The sequence below is a fragment of the Nyctereutes procyonoides genome, unplaced genomic scaffold, assembly GCF_905146905.1.
Source record: "Nyctereutes procyonoides isolate TBG_1078 unplaced genomic scaffold, NYPRO_anot_genome, whole genome shotgun sequence".
In the NCBI taxonomy this organism is placed as follows: domain Eukaryota; kingdom Metazoa; phylum Chordata; class Mammalia; order Carnivora; family Canidae; genus Nyctereutes; species Nyctereutes procyonoides.
In genome coordinates this window covers 9,851,765-9,874,206 of record NW_026575120.1, presented here as the reverse complement: position 1 = coordinate 9,874,206, position 22,442 = coordinate 9,851,765, and the positions used below count along the sequence as shown (strand labels likewise).

The 22,442-nt window shown below is 41.7% G+C and overlaps 1 long non-coding RNA gene across 2 annotated transcripts in view; it reads left to right on the top strand.

Moving 5' to 3' along the window:
* The window catches only part of LOC129515813 (uncharacterized), a 204,626-nt gene that overhangs the window by 164,379 nt on the left and 17,805 nt on the right, over nt 1-22,442 (top strand). The window contains exon 5 of one of the 2 annotated variants that reach the window (XR_008665654.1): nt 13,167-13,301. The exons of the other annotated variant lie outside the window; for it this stretch is intronic. This is a non-coding gene — a long non-coding RNA (uncharacterized LOC129515813). Of the gene's footprint in view, nt 1-13,166; nt 13,302-22,442 lie in introns of those variants that run through there. 2 annotated transcript variants of the gene reach the window in all.

The window sequence follows — 22,442 nt, the reverse complement described above, 5'->3', positions numbered from 1 at the left end:
AACTTCAACACTTCTTAAAAACCACAGCTTGTGGGGGTAGCTGGGTCTCCAGTGGACAGCAGAGGTGGATTTAGAGGGTTTGGCCCAATTGCTGTTGGACATGGACTAAGGTTGATCTACTCCTAGTTTAGTTTTAGGGGTACCAAAGGTCAGTCTCCAAAAGCTACCCCCGAAGCCTGACACGACATTAAAAAGTCCACCAGTAGGATGGCAATCGGTTAGGGCACATGAGTGGCTCAATCGGTTAAGCATCTGCCTTCAGCTCAGGTCATGATCTCAGGGTTCTGGAATCAGGCCCCACATCAGACTCCCTGTTTAGCGGGGAGTCTGCTTCTCCTTCTACCTCTGCCCCTTTCATGCTCATGCTCTCTCTCTCTCTCAAATAAGTAAATAAAATCTTTTCCAAAAAATCCTGTGGGGTTAGACATAGGATTCAGAAAACCCCTGCTGCTTTGCAAACTCCCAAGAGTTAGAAACACACCACATTGTTTCCAGCGCGGTATGGAAGTTCCCAAACAGAAAGCAAATTGCCACAGCGATTGGGCAAGACAAGCAGTTTCTGCAAAAAGACAGAAGGTGTCCAAAGCATAGAGCACACAGCTGTGCCTGAGAGGAGGCAGGAGAGGGGATGGAGTGGGAGGTGGCAAAATGCAAATCACTCCCTCAGTCAGCAAATGTGACTATGTGCCAAGCACTCTTGGAGGCATTCCGTAGATGTAATGAACAAAAAAACCAAAAAATCTTGCCCCTCGTGTAGCTTTCAACAAGGAAAAATAAAGGTAAATTGTTCTGACTTGACCATTTCCCTTTGGCTAGTCCAATAGCATGGGTGGGAAGTTCTTCAAGGGCATCAGCAATAACAGTAAAATAACAAACTTGGTCCAGCTTAAGCCGATGGTAGTCTGTTAGCTCTGTATTATTCTTGTTTCACCAGAGGAAACCAGGGTTAAAGTCCAGGGAGAGATGATGCAGCTAAGCAGGGACTGAGCTGGAGTCACTTCTCAGGACCCGGTGCCCAGAGAAGCAGCCCAGGGTGGGACATGGACTCTGGGTCCATAGAACTAGAACCAGTTCCCGCTGTGCTGCTCATGTGACCTTGGGCAGTGTATGCATTTGCGATTTCATTCACGGTTCTGGTATGCAGAGTGGGGGTGACAGCCTGCTTTAAAGGGTTCAGGTAGGGCAGCCGGGGTGGCCCAGCGGTTTACTGCTGCCTTCAGCCTGGGGTGTGATCCTGGAGACCAGGGATCGAGTCCCACGTCGGGCTCCCTGCATGGAACCTGCTTCTCTCTGCCTGTGTCTCTGCCTCTCTCTCTGTGTGTCTCTCATGAATAAATAAATAAATAAAATCTTAAAAAATAAAAAAATAAAAAAATAAAGGGTTAAGGTAGAGCTAGCATGAAAAACTGAACTGAAATCCTTAGACCAACCCCTGGTGTGTAGTAGGTGCTCAATAAATGAAAACTGTCCTAAACAAGCAACAGCAACTAATCCATGATCTTTCCCTTTTCCAGTGCCTCAGGCTTGGCCCCTGGATGGAACATCCACGTGAGGCTGCAGGGCCCACCCCTCCCCTGCCCGTCTCCCTCTGCTCCTGCAAACTGTAGACAGGTAGACAGGAAACAGTTGCAAAGAAGCCCCAGCCAGGGATAGTCGTCACTCCCATTCCGCCCGCACAGCAATTACACAGCATCAGCTGGTCGGCTGTGCCTTATTTTTGGAGGCCATGTTTGAAAAGTTGTCCCTTTGAACACACAGAAGTCAGGAAATGCAAAATTAAGGTTCTCAGAGTAACCATAACTCACTCACAATGCACACTGAGACATAAATTTCACTGGAAGCACAACAACATAAAACACCGAGCACACCAGAGTGGGAAAAGTTAAGACTGTTGCTAAAGCCATAAATTTGAATTTTGTGACTCGGGTGCATTTTCATTGTCACCCATGACACTATATTAACACAGCATTCACACTTAGAAACTGCAACATAATTCAGAGGCCGTTGTGTCTGTGACTGAGGAAGTTTTTTCTGTGGGGACCTCTTCTCAGACATTCACAAGGATTTTCAAAATAAAAACAACAACAACAACAAAAAAAACGTGAGAAGAAATATTAGTCCCCTGGGGAATGCAGCTAAATCTACCCAGCATGAAAGGATTAGCTACATTTATTTTCTAGAAAGCCCTGGAAACAAGCAACCTTTTTCCTTTCAAGGGCTACAGCCCTGAGAGAAGGTAGTTTACTCAATCCTTGCCATCATCTGAATGTTGCACTGGGTCTTGAGGGAGTGTGGGATGTAGATGTCCTATCTCCTCAGCTGAGACACGAAGGATCAAATAAATGGGCATCAAATAAATCCATGTATGTAAGTTGATAACTTGTATATTTACGGTGGCAATCGATCCAACATTCCTGCAAGTTGTAGAAGTCAGAGTGAGAGCTCAGGGTTCTCAGGGTTCACAAACTGTCAGAGGCCCATAGGATCAAGGTTCCCAGAAAGTGGCCACCTTGGTTCCAGGTCTCCCTCTACCTGGGCCCGCGTCCCTTAAAAGGAAATCTAATGAAAATAACACTTACTTTTCATTGAGGGAGGAGACTATGGGAACTCTTATGGTCCTGCCTTCTCTGTGATCAAATATTCTTCCGTCATAAATTCTAATTTTAACATATTTTTTGCACAGATGATATTCCAAGACTAGAATTTCTCCAAAGGTTCACAATTCTTTCCCTTAAGTATCTCCTTGTCTCAGAGAAGGTACACACTTCCTGCACAGAGAGGAGACTTTTCAAGGGCTATTAGCGATAGAGATAATCAATAGGGTGTTCACTTGATGCTCGTTGCACCTCTTCCTTGTCTTATGCTTCCTTCTATGGTAATTATAAGGTTTAAACAAACAAACAAAAAGTATAATAAAGTGTCTGACACCTCGTAGAAGCTCAATGAATTTCAGTTTAGTTTAAGTTACTTTGCCAGGTAACTAGTGCCCTCTCTACTAGTTACTAGAGGGCATTCTTCTCTACTAGTTAATTTTGGGTTGTGGAGCATTCCCTTGCACCTTCTTCTCTATTCTCCCCACCCCTCACCATACAGAGCAAGGAGAGAGGATTGCCATGCTATACACTGGGCTTCCTCTACTCAGAGTACAAGCTGATCCTTCTAGGACTTTCAGACTCTAATTTTGTAATACCTCCTCCAGTTCCTCTTGGACATTGCCTCTTTCATTTCAGTAACCAGAACACAAAATCTAGTCAAGATGTGCCTTTGGTCTTCCTTGCTCCGTCCTTCATCAGGAAAGTGCCCTTGGTTTCCATATGTCCCCCTATGGCTATCATACATCTGTACTTCACATGTAATAAAAAGCTGTGACAAACTGAATGCTAGCCTTTGCTCAAAGTCGCACCTGTCTGAGGACTGGGACTGCTAAGTACATTACACAGTCAAGGAGAGTTCAATCTCTGATAGCTCATCCATCACACATCTGCATATCACCAAGCTCTGCAATCCTCCCTTTGTGGTGTTTCTCTGGTCCTCCCATCCTTTCCATGTGCACTGCTCTGCCCTGAGACTGGTCATGAGAGACTTACAGTTGGGCTTTTTCCCAACTTATTCAATATTGTGACTCAAAATACTTTTCTTTATTTTTTTTTTCTTGGTCATGATACAACTCTTAATCAGAGCCTGGTGGAGGCTTTATTTCCCCTCATGTCAAATCCTGACTCCTAATCAAGTTCTACAAGGCTCTTCACTGGAGCTTGTCTGTTCCCTAAAGACTGAGAACTCTTAAAGTTAGAGGCAAGAAGATCAAGGTGTGACTTAATCATCATTTTCAAACACTTAGGTACTTTTTAGGTGAAGGATGTGTTTTTACCCAGGAGACATAATATGAAAGTTTAAATAGCCATTTTTAAAAAAAGAGAGAAAGAAAGAAAAGAAAGAAGGAAAGAAAGAAAGAAAGAAAGAAAGAAAGAAAGAAAGAAAGAAAGAAAGAAAGAAAAAGTGTCTTGACTTGACTCTCGGATCTAGCATATGTCCAGCCATCTCCACAAGGGTCTCCTTAAGCCTCTGGCTCTCCCTACTAAAACTTTCCTTCATTTGACCTTACAACCCTTTTCTGCACCATTTATTTTGAATTAGTCTGCCACTTGGCTTTCTGACAGCTGTTGTATTGTTGCTTTGCACATCATTTACCTTGTTCGATATGTATGTCACACCTCTTCTAGGCATGGTGTGCCTATTTTTGTTTTATGAATCCTTTCCAAAGCATTTGAACTGCAGCTGGTTCCCACAATTTCAAAGTTCCTTCCGTTGAATGTGATCTGTGTACTTGTGTACTTGCCCAACTGTCCTTATGCCTCTATGACTGTCTTCTCATTCCTCCACCTACGCTCTAAAAGCTCATGCCGCTGAAGTGTCCCCTTACCGGTCAAAATTATTTTCTGGTCTTACACAAGGAAACTTTATATTTTAAGGCTGTGGAATCTTTGGGAACCTGTGGATAGTTATAGACCATCTCTCCAAAGAATTGCACGTACAAACTAACTTTGGCTTCTCTGAAGTTAGAAAAAAAAAGACTCTTTAGAATAAAATGAATCCCAGGAAATGCATGCCTGCTCTGACCTGCTTTCTGGTTATCTCACTGAAACTACACGCTGCTGTTTTCCACACTGGTATCTTCCTTCTCGGTCTCCCCCTTGTGCTTCTAACACTCAACCTTATTGACCTATTAAAATATATAGTGTCTGACCCCTGTTCCTTATATTTAAGGTAAATACTGTATCTTCTATATCCCAGCACTGTTTCTCTACTGTGGGACACAGAGAATGAATGAATCCTTCTCTCACATGGTAACCCTTCCCATATATGGAGACAGCTGTGACAAACCCAGCTGCTTTGGTCTCTCTCCTTAAAATGAGTGTCTCCAGAATGCTCATCTTCATCTGAATGAGTAATGACTTGTCATTGTCCCTCTTAAAGTTGGGACTTACAGTGGATCACAATATTCCAGATAGGTTTTGACAGTGTAAAGTATCAATCATCTCCTGTGTTAACACACATAACATCTTAAAATTACTTTGATTTTTCTCATTTGTGATTCATATGAAGACGTTAACTAGAACTCCAAAATCTTTTCACAATTATTGCTGTTCAAACACATCTCTCACATCCTGTAATTCTATGGCATGATTCTTTAAAATCAGAATTCACCTTGGTTTAAACCTGCTATTCCAACAGCCAACGTCATTTTTGAGTATTTATTCAGTCATCCAAGTTAGTGCCAAAGCCCTGTGACATATCGTTAGAAACACCTTCCATTTTGATTCTGGTTCACTGCTCTCTCATTACTAGCAGCAATGGGCACCTCTAACTAAACTACAGTTAAAACCAACTTTTCAGGGCACCTGGGTAGCTCAGTGGTTGAGCATCTATCTGCTTTTGGCTCAGGTCGTGATCCTGGGATCCTGGGATTGAGTCCTGCATTGGGCTGCTTTCAGGGAACCTGCTTCTCCCTCTGCCTGTGTCTCTGCCTCTCTCTCTGTGTCTCTCATGAATAAATAAAATCTTAAAATTTTTTCCAACAAACATATAATGAAAGACTTTTCCAAATAGGTGGAAGAAAAACATATACTGGAGGCAAATAGTCACCTGGCTTATCAGTCAAGAGATTCTTTTTTTTAATGTACTGTAGGATATAATGTATCTGAACCTAAGATTTCAAAATAGTTTAAAAGTTAGATGCCTTTTGCAGTAGCTCACCTATTTGGGGCTTCAGTTTATTTTTTCCCGTGTTTTTGTTATTCTTTCTGGTTTGAAGACAATTTTCTTTATCAGAGAAGAATGAACCCCAAGGGAGTAGAACAGCTCAGTTTCCTGCCTGCCATCCTTTCCCAATGTATTCCAACCCTTCCGTTGTTCTTTACTATCTGTTCATCACTGATTTTGGTTGTCGCATTTTCCAATCACTTTTCCCTGCTGCTGGGTCATCCTTTTTTTTCTGTTCTTACCCAGTTTCACATCATCCCTTTGCAAGTGTTCTTGACTGTATGCTCTCTCCTCTACCTTTGACCTGCATACTTTAAAAATCTGACTTCAGGGACACCTGGGTGCCTCAGTGGTTGAGCGTCTGCCTTTGGCTCAGGGCGTGACCCTGTCCGGGGATCAAGTCCCACATCAATCTCCCTGCGAGGAGCCTGCTTCTCCCTCTGCCTGTGTCTCTGCCTCTCTCTGTGTGTGTGTCTCTCATGAATAAATAAATAAAATCTTTTTTTAAAAATCTGATTTCATTTGAAACCTCTTTGGTATGAAGTATACCGTGACGGCCTTTTTGGGTGCTGTAAACTGCTACATCAACATTATTATCTAGAGGAAAACTGCCTCTCTTTTATTGAACATTTTAGTTACTCTTGTGTAAGAGTTTCCTTTTTATCTTTGAGTCTAAATTATTTACATACTAGAAAATTGCTCTGGCTTAAACAGGGAAAGAGGAGATTTTAAAATTTTGTCAGTAGGCCAAGAAGATTTAAGACCTTGTGGAAATGGTATTTGTTCCTCCCAAACTCCAAACTTCTCTATCCAGGCCCTCTCAGAGTCCTTTCCCCCTGAATGACACTTTTTCATGTGGACATACTTCTGACGTCATCATTCTCTCTCATAAGGGCCTGTGAAGCCCAGCTGGGATTCTTTCAAATGATTTTCAGTTGAAGTTGGAGGTAACCTGTTAGAAACGATCCATCACCCCATCCTGGAGCCCCGCATGGACTATTCTGGAGACTTCTTTCTTAGCCAGACTTTTCCCGCTACGATCCCTACTGTCAAGTAATTTCTCCCAGACATTCAACTGAAATCACTGAGTTCCATCCATGTCACAGCTGGGAGGCTGATTTCCTGACAAGGGATGCTACAGTGACGGTTAATGGAGACTTTCTGATAGGCCTTTATCTGAACTCCTTAAAAGCTCAATACCAGGAAAGTACAGATTAACATGTAGCAAGAAAATACATTCAGTCAAATATAATCCCATCTGTACCTGCCAAAATCTTCAGTCCGCTTTACTAACATCCTTGTAATAACATTGTTAAAAGGTTCTGACACTTCTCAGATAAACGCTTCATTCAGTTCCTTGCCTCCGTTCAGGAGGAAACAGGAAAAGTCCAAATACAGTCAACTGAGTTATCAAGGTCTTCTTATCCAGTCCGTGAAGGATCCAAGCCCTTTGTTTGGGATGTATTAGTTCCACTCCGTACCCCCACTTTGGGGCACTTTGAGAGAAAAGACTCTTGGGTTGCCAGCAGTGTTTTTATTTTACTTTTTATTAGCATGCCTAATAAAGAGCCGGGTGAGTGAAGTCTTTGGAACCGAGGCACAAAGCAAAGCTTGATGGTTCCAAGTAAATCTGACTTTGAAACACTTAGTTCCAAGATATCCTGATTTAGGAACAACAATGGCTACCCCCCAAAATGGGCCTCCTTCCCACAGAAATTGCTAGAGATTTCTTTTTGCTTTCCCTGCTGATCCATTTTCATGCTATTTTCTCTGTCAGAAAAGATAAACTATCCTTAGTGAAGCAAAATTCGTTGTTGTTTTCTTTTTTCCTCAAGAGAAAGACAAACACGTTTTTTAACACTGCATAAAAAAAAAAAAAGAAACAACAACAAAAAAAAAAACCACTGCATCACACATACACATGGGACACCCAGTGATGAGTGACCCGAGGGGCTGGTCACAGCTGGGGGTGGAGGGAGGCTGACCATTTTAAGTGAAACAAAGGGAAAGGGCTTGACTTCTGGGTGGTTGAGGAAGGAGTCAGGGAAGGATGATGGTAAAGGAGGGCTCCATGGTAAGGTTTGTCAATCAAGGACTTCACCATCCATAGGAGCTGTGTAGAGTCCTCTTGGAGCTAAGGGAGGGTGACACCTTTACAAATGTGGATTTCCTTTACGAAAGGAAAACTCTGTGCTGGGTTTTAAGAGTTTTTCCTGCATGGTGGGTCTTTGATGACCTTAGCTCAAAATCATCCATATGCCAAAAACGCCTGCTTATTTATTTATTTATTTATTTATTTATAAATTATACATACACACATATATTTTTAAGTAGGCTCCATGCCCAGTGCAGAGCTCAACTCGAAGCTTGAACTCATGACCTTGAGATCGAGACCTGAGATCAAGCGTCAAACACTTAACTGACAGAGTCACTCAGGCACCCACAGCAAAATTAGTTATGATAAATAAACTGTGTGCCATTGGTCTCTAAAATCTTTGCAAATGTTGAGAAGCCTCGGTCATAATATCCATCAAATTTCCATCCATCTCTTATCCCTTTCTAATTAAGGGATACAGGAAAGGAGGGAGACGAAAAAAAAGAGAAGTTTTTAAAAGCCAACCCCCACCCCCTCAACACTCCCCGGTTTTGTATGATTATGTGACTGTTCTCTAGTCTTTATGTACTAAAGGGGATTTGACCTGCATCTGGTTTAAATAGGCTTCGGAGGGTTATGAGAGCCAGAGAGCCTAACTGTGTCTACCTCTGTTTCTTTACAGAAAATGTGTTTGGGCTTCCAAAGAAATGCTTCACAGGCAAACTTTGGAACACAACTTGTTTATAACATAGAGCCTACCTAGGTCCCTGGACTTCCCTTCCAGCAGTGCTAACGGAGAATCTAGGACTCAAACATTCCCAGTAGAACTGACTCTGAAATGTTTTAAAGAGAAGTTAGAAATTGATTCAGGCAGTTAGTTTGAGCATGCAGGCTAGGACATTGCTCGAAGTTGTATTACTTCCTATGGCACCTGGGACTTAGTTACTTTAAGTGCATAAATCAGCCTTCTGAGAAATATTCCGTTTCCTGAGCTTAGTTTAAGCTGAATTACAAGTGACCCTATAGAATTATTTTATTCCCCTTTTGCCTGAATTCCTGTGGAAAGGATTAAAATCCACATTGTCTGTTTTCATTGGCATGTCTCCTCTCACCCCACCCCATTTTAATAACTTTGTCTCCTTGAATCTGTATTCTGTACACGACATTTTATAGCAATGTGCCAAACGTGTAAATGCCCAAAGTTAACTAGGCCCTAACTATTTCTACGACAACCGGTGCATATACAGAAGTGATGGCCCTTTGGGTACCAATAATTTCCCAGGGACATAAAAATGAGAGTCGCTGCTTTGCCAGATCTCCCAGCACTTTATGACATCACCAGGCGTTTTGTGACACCATCACTTTAACATACAGGCTTTGGCCCTAGACTAGAGGCAAAGGGACATGTTTATTGATGGAGGCAGTAGAGGAAGGACTGGAGATTGGAAAGGAAAGAGACCAAAACTTCCTGGAGAAATGTTTCTGTGTCAAAACTAGATCCAGAGATTTCCTAAGGGAAACAGATGCAGGGAAGGCAAGGAGGACCAAGGTTGAGGCAACACTGAGTTGGAATCAGACAGTTTTTGAAAATCCCAATCAAATACCAGTGCATTGTGGTGGTGGTCAATTTTTTTTCAATGTTAAATTACAAGATGAACGTGAGAAAAAAAAAAAAAGATGAACGTGAGAGTTTCTGAGGTTCAGTATATCAGACTCTAAAAGAGGCAATGAAGAAGCAACGCTAGACGTAAGTTGTCATCATACAAAACCAAACTGATTTTGGTCCTTCCTTCAGGCTCCCTTACCCCACTATTTGTTTTAGATTCCCTGGCTTTCATTCTGGAATTTCTGGCCCATTAGGGGCACGCTGTGGCCTTCATTGACACAAGTGCACGTTCTCCATTTCACACTATGTGAAGTTGGAAGTCTCTAAAGAAATAGTTACTAGAAAATTTTTTTGTGAGTTTATGAATTACCAGGCACATAAATCAATTGGGAAAAAAAACTTTATGATAAAGTGTCGGTTCCTAATTATAGTTTCATAATATATAGACAAAAGTAAGGATGGTTGTTACTCATTGCAGGGTTCTGGGCTTCTGGACCCATTTCTAAACCCCAGATAAAATTAAAACTAAAGTGAATGTGAGGCCAGATTTTTCACTTTTTTGGGGGGCGGGGAGAGAGGAGGGGTAGAGGAAGAGAGAGAATCTTAAGCAGGCTTCACTGCCAGCACTGAGCCCAATGTGGGATTTGATTTCAAAACCCTGAGATCATGACCGAAGCCAAAATCAAAAGTTGGATGCTTAACTGACTGAGCCGCCCAGGCAGGCACCCCTCCACTTTTTTTTTTAAACCAGAAGGCAGATTACAGTGAGTACTGCAACCATATTTCATGGAAATATCTGTTTCTCTCATCATATGATTTAGGCATGATTTTGGATGATACTACTAAGCTCCCTTGTAGCTATTGCCACAGAGAGAGAACCCTGGAATGTAGAACCTGGGCATCTGACCACTGATACTTCTTTTTTTTTTTTAAGATTTTATTTATTTATTTATTCATGAGAGACACAGAGAGAGAGGCAGAGATATAGGCAGAAGGAGAAGCAGGCATCTCGCATGGAGCCCAATGTGGGACTCGATCCCAGACCTGCAGGATCAGGACCTGAGTGGAAGGCAGATGCTCAACCACTGAGCCACCCAGATGCCCCACCACTGTGATATTTCTGAGACTTTATGTGTAATAAGGAATCTCCAAATTCCCCCAATAAGACTCAAATTTCTCCTATCTCTGAGTCCATAACTGAAAAAAAAGAGGTAACACAATGATATAGACGAAAAAGGGTGAAAACCACAATCACCAAAGCCTCCACACACAGCCAGGACTTATTCCCACTTACTCGTTACACCCGCTTTATTGAGAGAACCCAACAATTCAGTTCTTGAGCCTCAGAGGACTCCCTTTTCCCCACATTCCCAGGGCAGGTGTGGAGGCCTTCATTTCTCCTGGGTGATACACTGATCCTGCTCTTACCAATCCACCAAGAGAGCCACTCTTCCTGGTGGAATCTCAGTGAACAGAAGGAGAAAAAAAATACAAATGCTTCTCATCCAGAGCTATGAGGTTTACAGTCCCATTGCTTTTCCTCCTCTGAAATTAAAATAAACCAGAAAGAGAAAACCGGATAAATGAAGTAAAATGATAATGATGTTTCTCATCTTGGTAGACTGCCTTCGGGAAATAACGGAGTTCTCACTGGAGAATTTTATTACACACAATTTCCATTTGGGAGAATCTTTATGCTCCTTGGAGCAACTGGGTTAGGGTTTGTTTGGAGTTTGTTTTTTTCCCTTTTTTGGGGGGGTGGTGCAATGCTGGTCTAACAGCAGCTTTATAAAACCCTGGAAAATACATAAAGTCTAAGGACTATAGCAATTAGAGATGGAGTAGACCCATTATATCATCCCGTAGGCCCGGGGGAATCAATGGAGGATTCTTTCCTAGAATAGATTTTCTAATTCCTTATCCTGTTGATTTTCAAATGGCTCCAGGGATGGAGTTTCCACCACTTCCTTTAGTACATATTTCCCCAATCTCATAATTCTCGCTGTCATAATTTTTCAGGGTGTTTAATCCAAATGTTCCTTTTCTAAAAATGATGACTGCTCTCCTTTACTCAAAATTGTGTCCACCTGTTAAAATGGACAATACTCTTTTGAAGCTGTAACCATTTTCCATCAGAATTCTTTTCTGATTCTTCCTCTCTCTCTGTCTCTCAAAGCCGTTGTAGCTGTAGGTGGGGCAGTGAGCATGTCAAAGAAATCTCTGCCATCGGCAAATGGCATTTTAGGCTGTGTGAGCCGTGATGTCTCAGAACTCCAACACCAGAGCTCCTCTCAGTGTTTCTGGGCTTACACTGCCAGGCTGATACCTCCTTGCAGCGCCAAACACAGAGCGTACTCTTAACATTGACACCTCTGGAATTTTGCAGTGCACAACCCCAACAAACCTACACGGTCCTCTAAAAAATACCCTTTCCTCATGTTCAGTAATGCCTCATTCAAGTTCAGCTTGCACATGAATGCACATTGATGTATCTATGTGCCTGTGCGTGTTGGGATTATAATTGTAAAATTCTTAGGTGTATTTCCCCTCATGGGGGTCCTGATAGAGGACAGGCTGAGAGGTGTAAGAAAAGCATAAACCCATGCTGTCCAGCCTCTTTATTTAACAGGCAGAACTAGAAAACCTAGACGTTCTGAGCCCAGATGGAACTTATCCAGACAATAGAATCGGAAAAGAACCCCAATATCCTCTGACGGTCTACCGCTTCTACTCAGCTCTTGTTCTGATAATTTCTTCACTACACCTTTGAGAGTATCTTTCCCTTTTCTCTGGACCTCATGTTTTCTAAGACTGAAATGAAGAAGTGAGCCAGATAAAAGGTGAACTGGGATCCCCAGAATGACATTCCTAGCAGTGTTTACTTTTTAAAATTAAGTCAATAGATTTTTTTTTAATGTAACCATCTGCATTTTTAAATTCCAATGAATGCCACTTAGTTGCCTCCTCACATACATTCTTATCCACCCTTCCCTTACCCCCCACTTTCAGCTCCTGCTTTCCTCTCTGAAGAGATGTAATCCTGGGGGACCAGCTCCACCAGCAACTCCTCTCTGAGCTGGTTTCTCATTACTTACTTCCTGCAAGCTCCCTGAATCACTGGTTTCATATGATAGGCAAGAAGATCTCACAACCCAGGCCAAAATTCCTCATGGCAAAATGAGCCGGAAGCCACAGTGGCTGTCTCCTTTCCATGGGCACCTTCCAGGCTCGACTCATTCTCTCATCTGGCTACCTGTCTGCCCGGGCAGGGATTTTAGCCTGTGACTCTCGGGTAAATGGCACATTACATTCTTTTATACACTAAATACATGCATCACATGTGGATGTGGCCCTGGGTGGACACTGTGATACAATCATCTACTCAATTAGGTCAAATAGCGAGATTTTACTGTGTGACCAGGCTGTACTGTGAACTGACCAAAGAAACTAGTGGTTTTGGCTTCATGTGAATGCTGCCTCACTAAGGCTCTGCTCAACTTCATGTAGAAGTATGGGCCAAATTATATGCAAATTTGTATTTTTCATGGGAGCTGAGAGCTTTGGCACTTAATTTTGATTTTTTTATAGCTAACTATGTAGCATTGGCCAAGTTCTGCATGTTTAATCCTTTTAATCATTCAACATAAATCATGCTCTCAGCCCCTTAATCATTCTTGCTATTCTTCTTTGAACCTACTCCAGTTTCCTTACATCCTTCATTGCATAAAGAGGAGTTCTTGAACAGGCCTGTTTCACTTCCAAGAATCCATTCTGTGATGGAAACAGTGGGGGTTAGAAGATCCAGTGCCAGGAGAGAGACTCCAAGGGAGATGCAAGGCGTGGTTCTCGAAAAGTTGCAGACTTTCGCAAGAACTAAAAGGACATCTGACCCACTCATCTGCCACATCTGACCCAGAAAGATGATTTTATATCCTTTTTTCTCTCAAGTAATACAAAGAAGGATTTATATGAGATCCCTTGGTAACGTCTTCTACATTATTTCCTTGTGTATTTATTTATTAAGCATTTACTAGGTCCATGAGAGAGGTCTTGCCCTTCCCAGGTTGAGTCAAGAGAAATTAATAGCTGGTAGGATCACATCTCTTAGGATCTCAGATTTATCTATCATCCATCAACTCTTTCCCCTTTAATCTGGTTAGAGGGGTCCTAGAGAATAGTGTCTCAAGGAAACTCCAAGGACAGACAGACCCTAGAGGAAGTGGGAAAAAGTGAAGTTGGCAAAGTGTCTTAACATATAGCCGCCTTCTCTTGTATGTACTCCCCCCGCCCCCCATAGGTCCTCCCTGCCTCCAACTAGAGTATGAACTCAAAAGAAACTTTGTTTTGCTCATCAGTCTACCCCAAAACCAAGAAAGGAGCTTGCCACATGGTAGATGTTCAACACATGCTTCAGGAATGAATAATCGCCTTCAGCCCATCACTTCTTGCTTTGATAAGGATAATTGAAATTTATTAATTGTACGTAAAGCTTTATACAAAATATAGCTTCAAGACAATCACTGAATCCTTCCTCACTTTCTAATATACCTTTCAAATTGTCTTTGTGCTAAAGATCCTCTTACAGAGAAATTTAGAGCCACCATTGTTCAGGATCATTTAATCCCACTGATGCACGAATCTCCCTTATAGGCCATCCTGCCAGTAATCATTCAGCCCTTGCTTGAATACCTCTAGAAACAGAGAGCTCATTTTCTCCTAGAGCAGCCATCCTGTACAGCCATGGCTATTAGAATACTCATGCTTAAATTTAGCTAATATCTTTTTTTCTACAGCCTTTACCCGTCTTAGTTGTCAGAAGCATATTAATCTTTCCTTCCACTGGGCAACACTTCAGGGCCTAAAGTTTCTAAACTTTCTCTTCTGTTTATGAAATGTCCCTTGTTCCTTTCTGTACCTAAACTTTCTCTTCTGTTTATGAAATGTCCCTTGTTCCTTTCTGTGCCTAGAAACGTATGGCACAAAGTCCAGCTTGGGAGTCTTGGATGTATTCACCTCGAGGAGTCAAACACGAACAACAGGAATGGACCAGCAGGTTGTCTATTTAGGGGGAAGATGAAAGAGCTTCATAGGGAAATAAGTAAGTAAGTGGTTAACCAACGACCAGTCATCTTTCAAGAGCCAGAAATCAACAGGAGAATGGAGGAATGTTCAGGGACGTGGGTTCAGCTTCTTCTGTGGATCCAGTTTTCTTCCCCGGGGAGCTTGTGACAAACTTCAGGAGAAGGGACAAACGCCAAGATCACAGAAATCTCTAGGCAACACTGTTTTGGAACCTGAGTGATGTTGGATGACACCACATAGGCTGGAGAAGTGGGGTAGATATCGGATCATTGGAGAAAGCAGTACCAGGGTGGCGGGTTCATTTCCAGAGCAGCTAGAGTGGGAGGGAGAAACAGTGCCCCAGAAGGAGAGAGAGGGTCTGCTTCGGGAAGGGAGATACCCCTGGGTAGCATCTGAAGAGGCCTGTAGTTCTTATAAATCTGCTAACAGAGTTGCTATTTCGTTACTGTTATTCTCCAGCCTCAGGAAACAGGGTTATAAGTCGTCATGCTAACCCTAGCCTCTCTCTACTCAGTCTGCCTATGGGCCCGGCACTGCACTGACACCCAGGCAACCCATTCAATCCCTGTAATAATCCTCTGAGGCAGGTACAGTTCTTGTTCTCATTTTACAGATGAGAAAAGTAAAATATAGTGGCTCCGTCATATCCAAAATTACAGTGCTAGTAAATGGCAGAGCTGTGAAGCAAAGCTACTTCTAACTCCAAGCCTGATTTCTCAAACGATATAGAATTATGTATTGTAGTAAAATTTCTTTGTATCACAGCCCAAAGTTCAATAGGAAAGCGTTTACATTTGAGTCACATGTGTTTGGTGCTTTAACTAAAGCTTTTTAAAAAAAAAATTGCTGAACCTAATACGTACATATAGCACATCATATAAACAAAAACAAAAACAAAAAAGCAAACACACGCACACACACACACACACACACATACACACAAAAACCAAACCAAACCAAACGAAAACCTTATGCAGAGAAGACAAGCTAGTTGATTTCTGCAGAAACTGTCCTTATCAACAGTGACTACGGGATCCTCCATTGCCTGTCATGGAGCTGGGGGTGAATGACCATTGGTCTTCAGGTCCGTGCAGCCCCCCATTTCAGGTGCAGGACTAGCACTTCACCAGGGGCTGTTTCTCTGAAGCAGCCTCCTCCATTAAGCATCAAGTCAAGAGTGATGAAGGAGATGAGACCCATCACTATCTTCTTGTGTCCCTGTGTGTTCCCCTCACCAGAGAACTTTTCTTTCTGGTCCAGTGAAAACTGAATCTTCCCACAAGGAATTTTGGGGTGTCCTGCTTTTAAAAAACCTTTTATGGACCCATAAAATACCTCACCTCCTCACTTTTAAGAAATTGGCTTCAGAAACTGTAGAGCAAACCAGCACAGCACTGAGCTGAAAATAAGCAAATTGTTATTTCTCCTGGATAAAGCACCTCTAACTTCCTATTGTTTCCTTACTAAAGCATGTAAGCGAAAGGAAACAGTATTTTATTTTATCCTATTTTTTTTTGGAAACAGTATTTTAATTGCAAGTTCCATGTTACAGCCCACAGACTCAGGACCTAAGCCAGGGGCCGACTTCAGTATACAGAGGAAAGTGTTCCAGACAAACTAATACTTTATGTGCCTAAAAACATGGCCATTTACAACCGAGATCTACTTTATTGCTAATGATCTTGGAAGTTAACAAGGTTTGCAGAATCTTCTCGGCATTATTATTACTGTTTATATTAATAGCATTAGTGATCTCCTTTATTCTTCCAAGATTTAACACTGCTAATTGGCATCAGTATAAACAGAGGTATAAATGCTATCGTGCAATGCAAGCAGAGCCAAATCTGGCAGCTTTGTGGGTTTAATATGGAAATGTTTGCTATCTAATGAGGACACAAAATGTTAATCTGCAGAACAAATTGTATTTATAGAGAAACTAATTATCATATGCAAATGTGACACACATCACTTGCAAAATTCCTGTTGCCTCTGGGGCGGCCCTCTGTGACCTTTATGAAATGCAGCACTTTGAAAAACTAGCTAATGGTTTCATGCACTAAGGCAGATTACTTTCATTTTCATACAGAAATGAGCTAAATGGGAAGGACTCTGGCTCCGAATAAACACAACAGAGGCATCAGCTTCATGATTTCTTATCCTTCCCTTTAAAACCCAGAGTTCTTCTGCTGCTTTCGTTGTATCTGAAAAGCCAGATTACAGATGACCAGAGTAATGAATGTCTTAACCCATTTAATAAAAGACTTGAGATGCTCTTATCCTGCATGTAGTCCTATTGAGTGAAGTTTATTTTGATGTTTTCATAATTATTTTTGGTTTTTGCTGTTTCTCTTCTTCCTTGAGTAAGAAGCCCCCAGGTATAGATTAAGTCTAATGGAGTATGGTGTTTAACTCTTTTTTCTTAGTGCTTTTTCTTCTTCTCTTTCAAATATATGTATTCTGCAGTTTGAAGCCTCACAGGAGTATAAAGTGCTGGAAATTAAATGATTGTAGAGATCACCCAGTGAGTCCAAATATTTCATTTACAGATGAGGAAAGTATGGCTCAGAGAGGTCAGATGGCATACCCAAGATCACATGGTGAATTGGTGGAAGACACTGGAAGGCAGGTGCCCTTTCTCTATGCTTAAACAATAAAGAAACAACAGCCACAGTAGCAACAGCAACAATGACAAAACACACCTCTACTGTAGCACTGCTAAGTTTAGAGCTATGTGAATGCTCAAAAGTGTTCTTAACTCTGTATGAAAGATGCTGCTGGCCAGAGAGCCTTGGTCAGCCATGATATGTATTTCTGCTAATACTCATCCTGAGCATGGCGATCTGGCTCAGCATTCTCCAAATGCCTATTGGACTCCAAGGACAGGAAGGTGAGGGAAATGTGGCTTCTTAACTCTCATAGAACCCACAATTTGCTGAGGGAGAACAACATGCAGTGAGACAATTTCAATGAAACAGGGTCAGTGCATTATCACAGTATACAACTTTGGTGGAAGCATAGAGAAGAAACAAGCACTCTATGAAAAAAAGTCTGCAGGGTGGGGTCGTATATTCTATCTCTATGTAACAAATTATCTCAAATTTAGTGGCTTGAAAATGTACATTTATTATTTCCATGGGTCAGGAATTCCTGTGTGTTTCACACAGTTCTTCAGCTCCAGGCCTCACAAAGATGCAGTCAAGGTGTTGGTCAAGCTGCAGTTTTTTCTGAAGCTTAGTGGTCTCTTGCAAGCTCATGCGGTTGCTGGCAGAATCCAGCTCCTTGTCGTTGTAGAACTGAAGTACTGCTTTCTTGCTGGCTGTCAGTGAGGGCTGGTCTCAGCTCCTGGAGGTCCTCCAGTTCCCTGCCATGTGCCCACACCCGCCCCCCCCCCACAAGTATGGCAGCTTACTGCTTCAAAGTCAGCAGGAGAATCACTTTCTTCAAGAAGGCCCAGTCCCTTTTTTTAAAAAGAGCTTTCATTGATTAACTCAGGCCCACCTAGGATAATCTCCTTTTCAACAAATCCCAAATCAGATATCTGACTTGAGATCTTAATTACATCTACAAAATCCCTTCACATTTGGGATATAATATGACTTGATCATAGGAGCAAAGTCCCTTCATACATAGAAGCCCCATCCACACTCAAGCAGAAGGTGTTATACAGGGTGTGAAGGGTATGTCAGAGGGGTGAAGATCCTGGGACACATGCTCGAATGCTGCCTCCCTCAAGTGGAAACCAGAGGGGTAGAGTTAGAACAGGTTTTAGAAAGCATGAACTGAATCATAAAAGACAAATAGAGGTAAACACCTGAAATGATCAGTTATTTTTGTGATTTTCTTTTTTTTAAGGTTTTATTTATTTATTAGAGAAAGAGAGAGAAAGCAGGAACAGAGGGATAGGGACAAGCAGACAGTGCTGAGCACAGAACCTGTTGCAGGGCTCCATCCCACGACTCTGAGATCATGACCAGAGATAAAATCAAGACTTGGATGCTTAACCAATGAGCCACCCAGGTGCCCCTATAATTTTCTTGAAATTATTTTTTCAGCAGAAGGCCGTGTTCACCAGCTATGATTTTATGTATCTAAGTCAGATATGGACTGAGCATGAAGGAAAAAGAGGAAATCACCAAGAGGAAAAGAAGAAAGAAAGAAGAAAGAAAGAAAGAAAGAAAGAAAGAAAGAAAGAAAAGAAAGAAAGAAAGAAAGGAAGAAAGAAAGAAAAAGAAAGAAAGAAAGAAAGAAACTGTTAGGATGAAGGAATGAAAACATGAGACCTAGGTGTGAGCTTAGAAGAGAAAGCGCTTTTGGAGGCCTCCATGTTCTCAATTGAAAATACAGTGATTATTTGCAATATATGAGAAGCAAAGAACATTTAAAATATTCTCATTAAGTAAGAACATATAAAATATTCTCATTAAGTAAGAAAAGAAAAAGAAGAATATTTAATTATAAAAATGAACTGGAAAGGCCTGGATGGCACAGTGGTTGAGCGTCTGCCTTTGGCTCAGGGTGTGATCCCGGGCTCACAGGATCGAGTCCCACATCTGGGTCCCCGCAGGGAGCCTGCTTCTCCCTCTGCTTATGTCTCTGCCTCTCTCTCCGTGTCTCTCATGAATAAATAAAATCTTAAAAAAATAAAAATGGGCTAAGATCGGAATTGTAGGGTCAGGTTCCTATTATGGGCTCCATCTTATAGACACAGAGAAATTAAGTTAGTTGCCAATGGTCACCTTGGCAAAAAGCAAGGAGCAGAACCCCAGTTCCTCCCAGGTAGTCTGGCTGTGCTCTAGCAGCACGAGTTCCTGCCTGGAACATGCACCGAGAAGTCAATGGTGGTTCGTTGGTACTTGTTCAAGGAATGCCTAGCTTTGATGAGGATTTGGGAAAACAGGCACTCCCAGATGCCATTGCTGAAAATGAAAACAAATAAATCATTCTGAGAGGTCTTAACAGTTTGTATCTAAAGTCTTCTTTAAAGTATGTGGTCTTTAATGTAGCATTTCTTTCATGTTCTTTTATCCCAATGAAAACAGTAGCTGTATAAATATTTAGCTCTAAGAATATCTGCCAAATTATTCCTAATTAAAAAGAATTTCTTCAATGGGAGCAAAGGAGAGGTTACATCAATTATTTGCCATTCATGCCATGGAATACTATACAGCTATTGTGGCTGTGTTGTACATTTTAGAGTATGAACAGGAAAAACTGTACTGCATATGAGGAATTGAAGGCAGGTTACATAATACCCCATATTTGTTTTTTTTAAAAATCCTGCATATATGAATATTGAAACAGGGGAGGAGGGGAGCCTAGAAATATATTTACCCAACTATTATATGTGATTGAAATGTGGTAGAGTTATATTATAATTATATGTTTTTAAAATTTTTTTGAGTATCTCTTTATTCAGTATCATATAACAAGAAAAAGTAATATGAGATTTAATTAAATGATATATAAATGCATTTTCCTCAATTCAGTCTCACACCTATGTTTTGTCAGTTGTTTCATATAAGCAAGCAGTTGGTCTCATTTTGTGGCATCAACACTGAGCTCAGGGTCTGGTGATCTGCCTTTTGCCCTGACCTCAGTTACAGATTAACTCCAGCAAGTTAGAACTCCAGCAAGTTGGTCATTTGAAATCAAATGATTGAACATCTCAGTTTTATAGATGAGAAGCAAAGGCTACAGGGCACAGATGATGTGCCCCAACTGATACCCGGGGGGGGGGGGGCAACCTATCCACCCTACCTACAGCATGGGACCAGTTTTCTTTTACTGTGCTGTCTTTCTGGGTTTGCATGCCTTTAGTTGTGAGATCAGAACCCTAGAGCAACAATTTCTCAAGGCAGAGTGTGGTGGTCCCAAACGTTGGATTTGAGGTCAAGCAGCCCATGTTCAATGCCAGCTCTGTTGCTGAGAGAACTTCAACAAAAGAATCAACTATTGTGAGCCTTACTTTCTCAACTGTGAAATGGTAAAGACTTAGGCTATGATGAAGATTTTTATTTTATTCTACTTTTTTATGATTTTATTTATTTATTCATGAGAGACAGAGAGAGAGAGGCAGAGACATAGGCAGAGGGAGAAGCAGGCTCCCTATGGGGAACCCTATGTGGGATTAGATTCCATGACCTGAGCTGAAGGCAGATACTCAACCACTGAGCCACCCAGGCACCCACCCTCTCCACTTTTTTTTTTTTTAAGATTTTATGGTCAAGATTTTTAAATACGATAATATATTTAAAATGTTTAGCACAATACCTGGCTTCTCGAGGCCTCAACAAACACAAGTTTGTTATCATTCTATTATGTATCTTTGGGTATTAGAGCCTGATTCTGACTACAGTGTGGTCCTGTCCTCTGGCAGGAGAGAAATTGAAATGGTGATTGGCTGCCATGGCCATGGTCCCATTTTCCCATCTTTGGAGACAGAGAAGAGCCTCATAGGGGTGCCTGGTTGGCTTGGTCAGTAGAGTACACACAACTTTTGATTTTGGGTTTGTGGGTTCAAGCCCCATGTTAGGTGTAAAGTAATCTCTATTACTTTAAAAAATAAAATCTTAAAATTAAAAAAAAATAGCCTCATTTATCTTTCCTGATGAAGGAGGAGTTACTATTGTCTACTGCCTACCCTCTGGGGAAATCAGTTTTGCCACCGACATGTCAGTAAATCACTGAGATTTATAAGGAATGTAATTTACGAGCTGAGGAATGTCAGCTCCTCACATGACCAAGTAGTAAGGTTGGGTAGTAAAATAATTGCTGAGGTTGGCTCACTCTGGAGAATGCTGTTGATGTTGGGATCACTACTCACAGGAACCTGGGCAAGATGCATGGATGAGGACACAAGCACACACAGACCTATACCCACAAGTCCTTCCTAGCTTGTGCAAAATCACAGAGGTAACCGGGAGTTCAGCTGCCATTACAGTTGGGGATGGGGATAGGACATGACAAAACAAAACAAAAACAACCTGATACTTAGGCAGTGGGTGAAAACCCTGTAGCCCAGTTCCATTAACTTGCTCTGTTGCATGCACTTGGGCAAATCTTGTCAATTCTCCAAGGTGCAGGAATTGGGCCACATGGTGGGAAAGGTACCTTCTGAATCTGACACCTTATGAAAATAAGATTCACAATCTAAGGCCCCATCTTTGTGTATTCAGGGTGCATATACTCAAGTTAGAAGGTAAACCTTCTGTTTCTATGGAAACAGTGGGGAAAGCTTATTGAGAAAGCCCTCCTTGAGCAACCCTCCAGCCTCTCCTGGCCTGTAATTCAAATCTGTGTTCCCACCACAGAGAAGCCAGTAGAATTTATGAGGGATCTTGAATTCCCTAATCCCATTAGCAACCTGCCTGAGGATTTGGCCTCATTCACCCGTTGCTCCCTTTCCAATATTCAAACACATTTAGGTTACATTTGGTTGAATATCGAGGAGCTATTTTAAAATGGTGATAAAAAGAACTCATCACATTCGGCCAAGCCAAGTTGCAAGTCTTCCAACTGTTCATTTGCGCCTCTTATTGGAGATCAGAGAAGGCATAGGCTCACATCAGCCCTGTAATGTCATCTCCGACATGAGGGTAAGGCAAACACTGCTGTTCCTGAATAGTAGGGCAGTTATTACCCAATGACTTCCAGAGGATCCAGTCTATCAGAGCAACTCCAGATGTAATTTTAATGTGCCACAAAATCCTATTTTCCATTATCATTGCAAGTTTATGATCATTTGACAGTTGAAGACTCTCTTGTCTATCAGGTGGCAGAGAGGAGGATCCATCAATAATACCCATTCCCTTTGCCCTCAAAATATCTATAAATGCACCACCACTGAAAGGCGACAAGCTTTTTATGGATTCATGGTGACTATCAACCTTCTGCTTG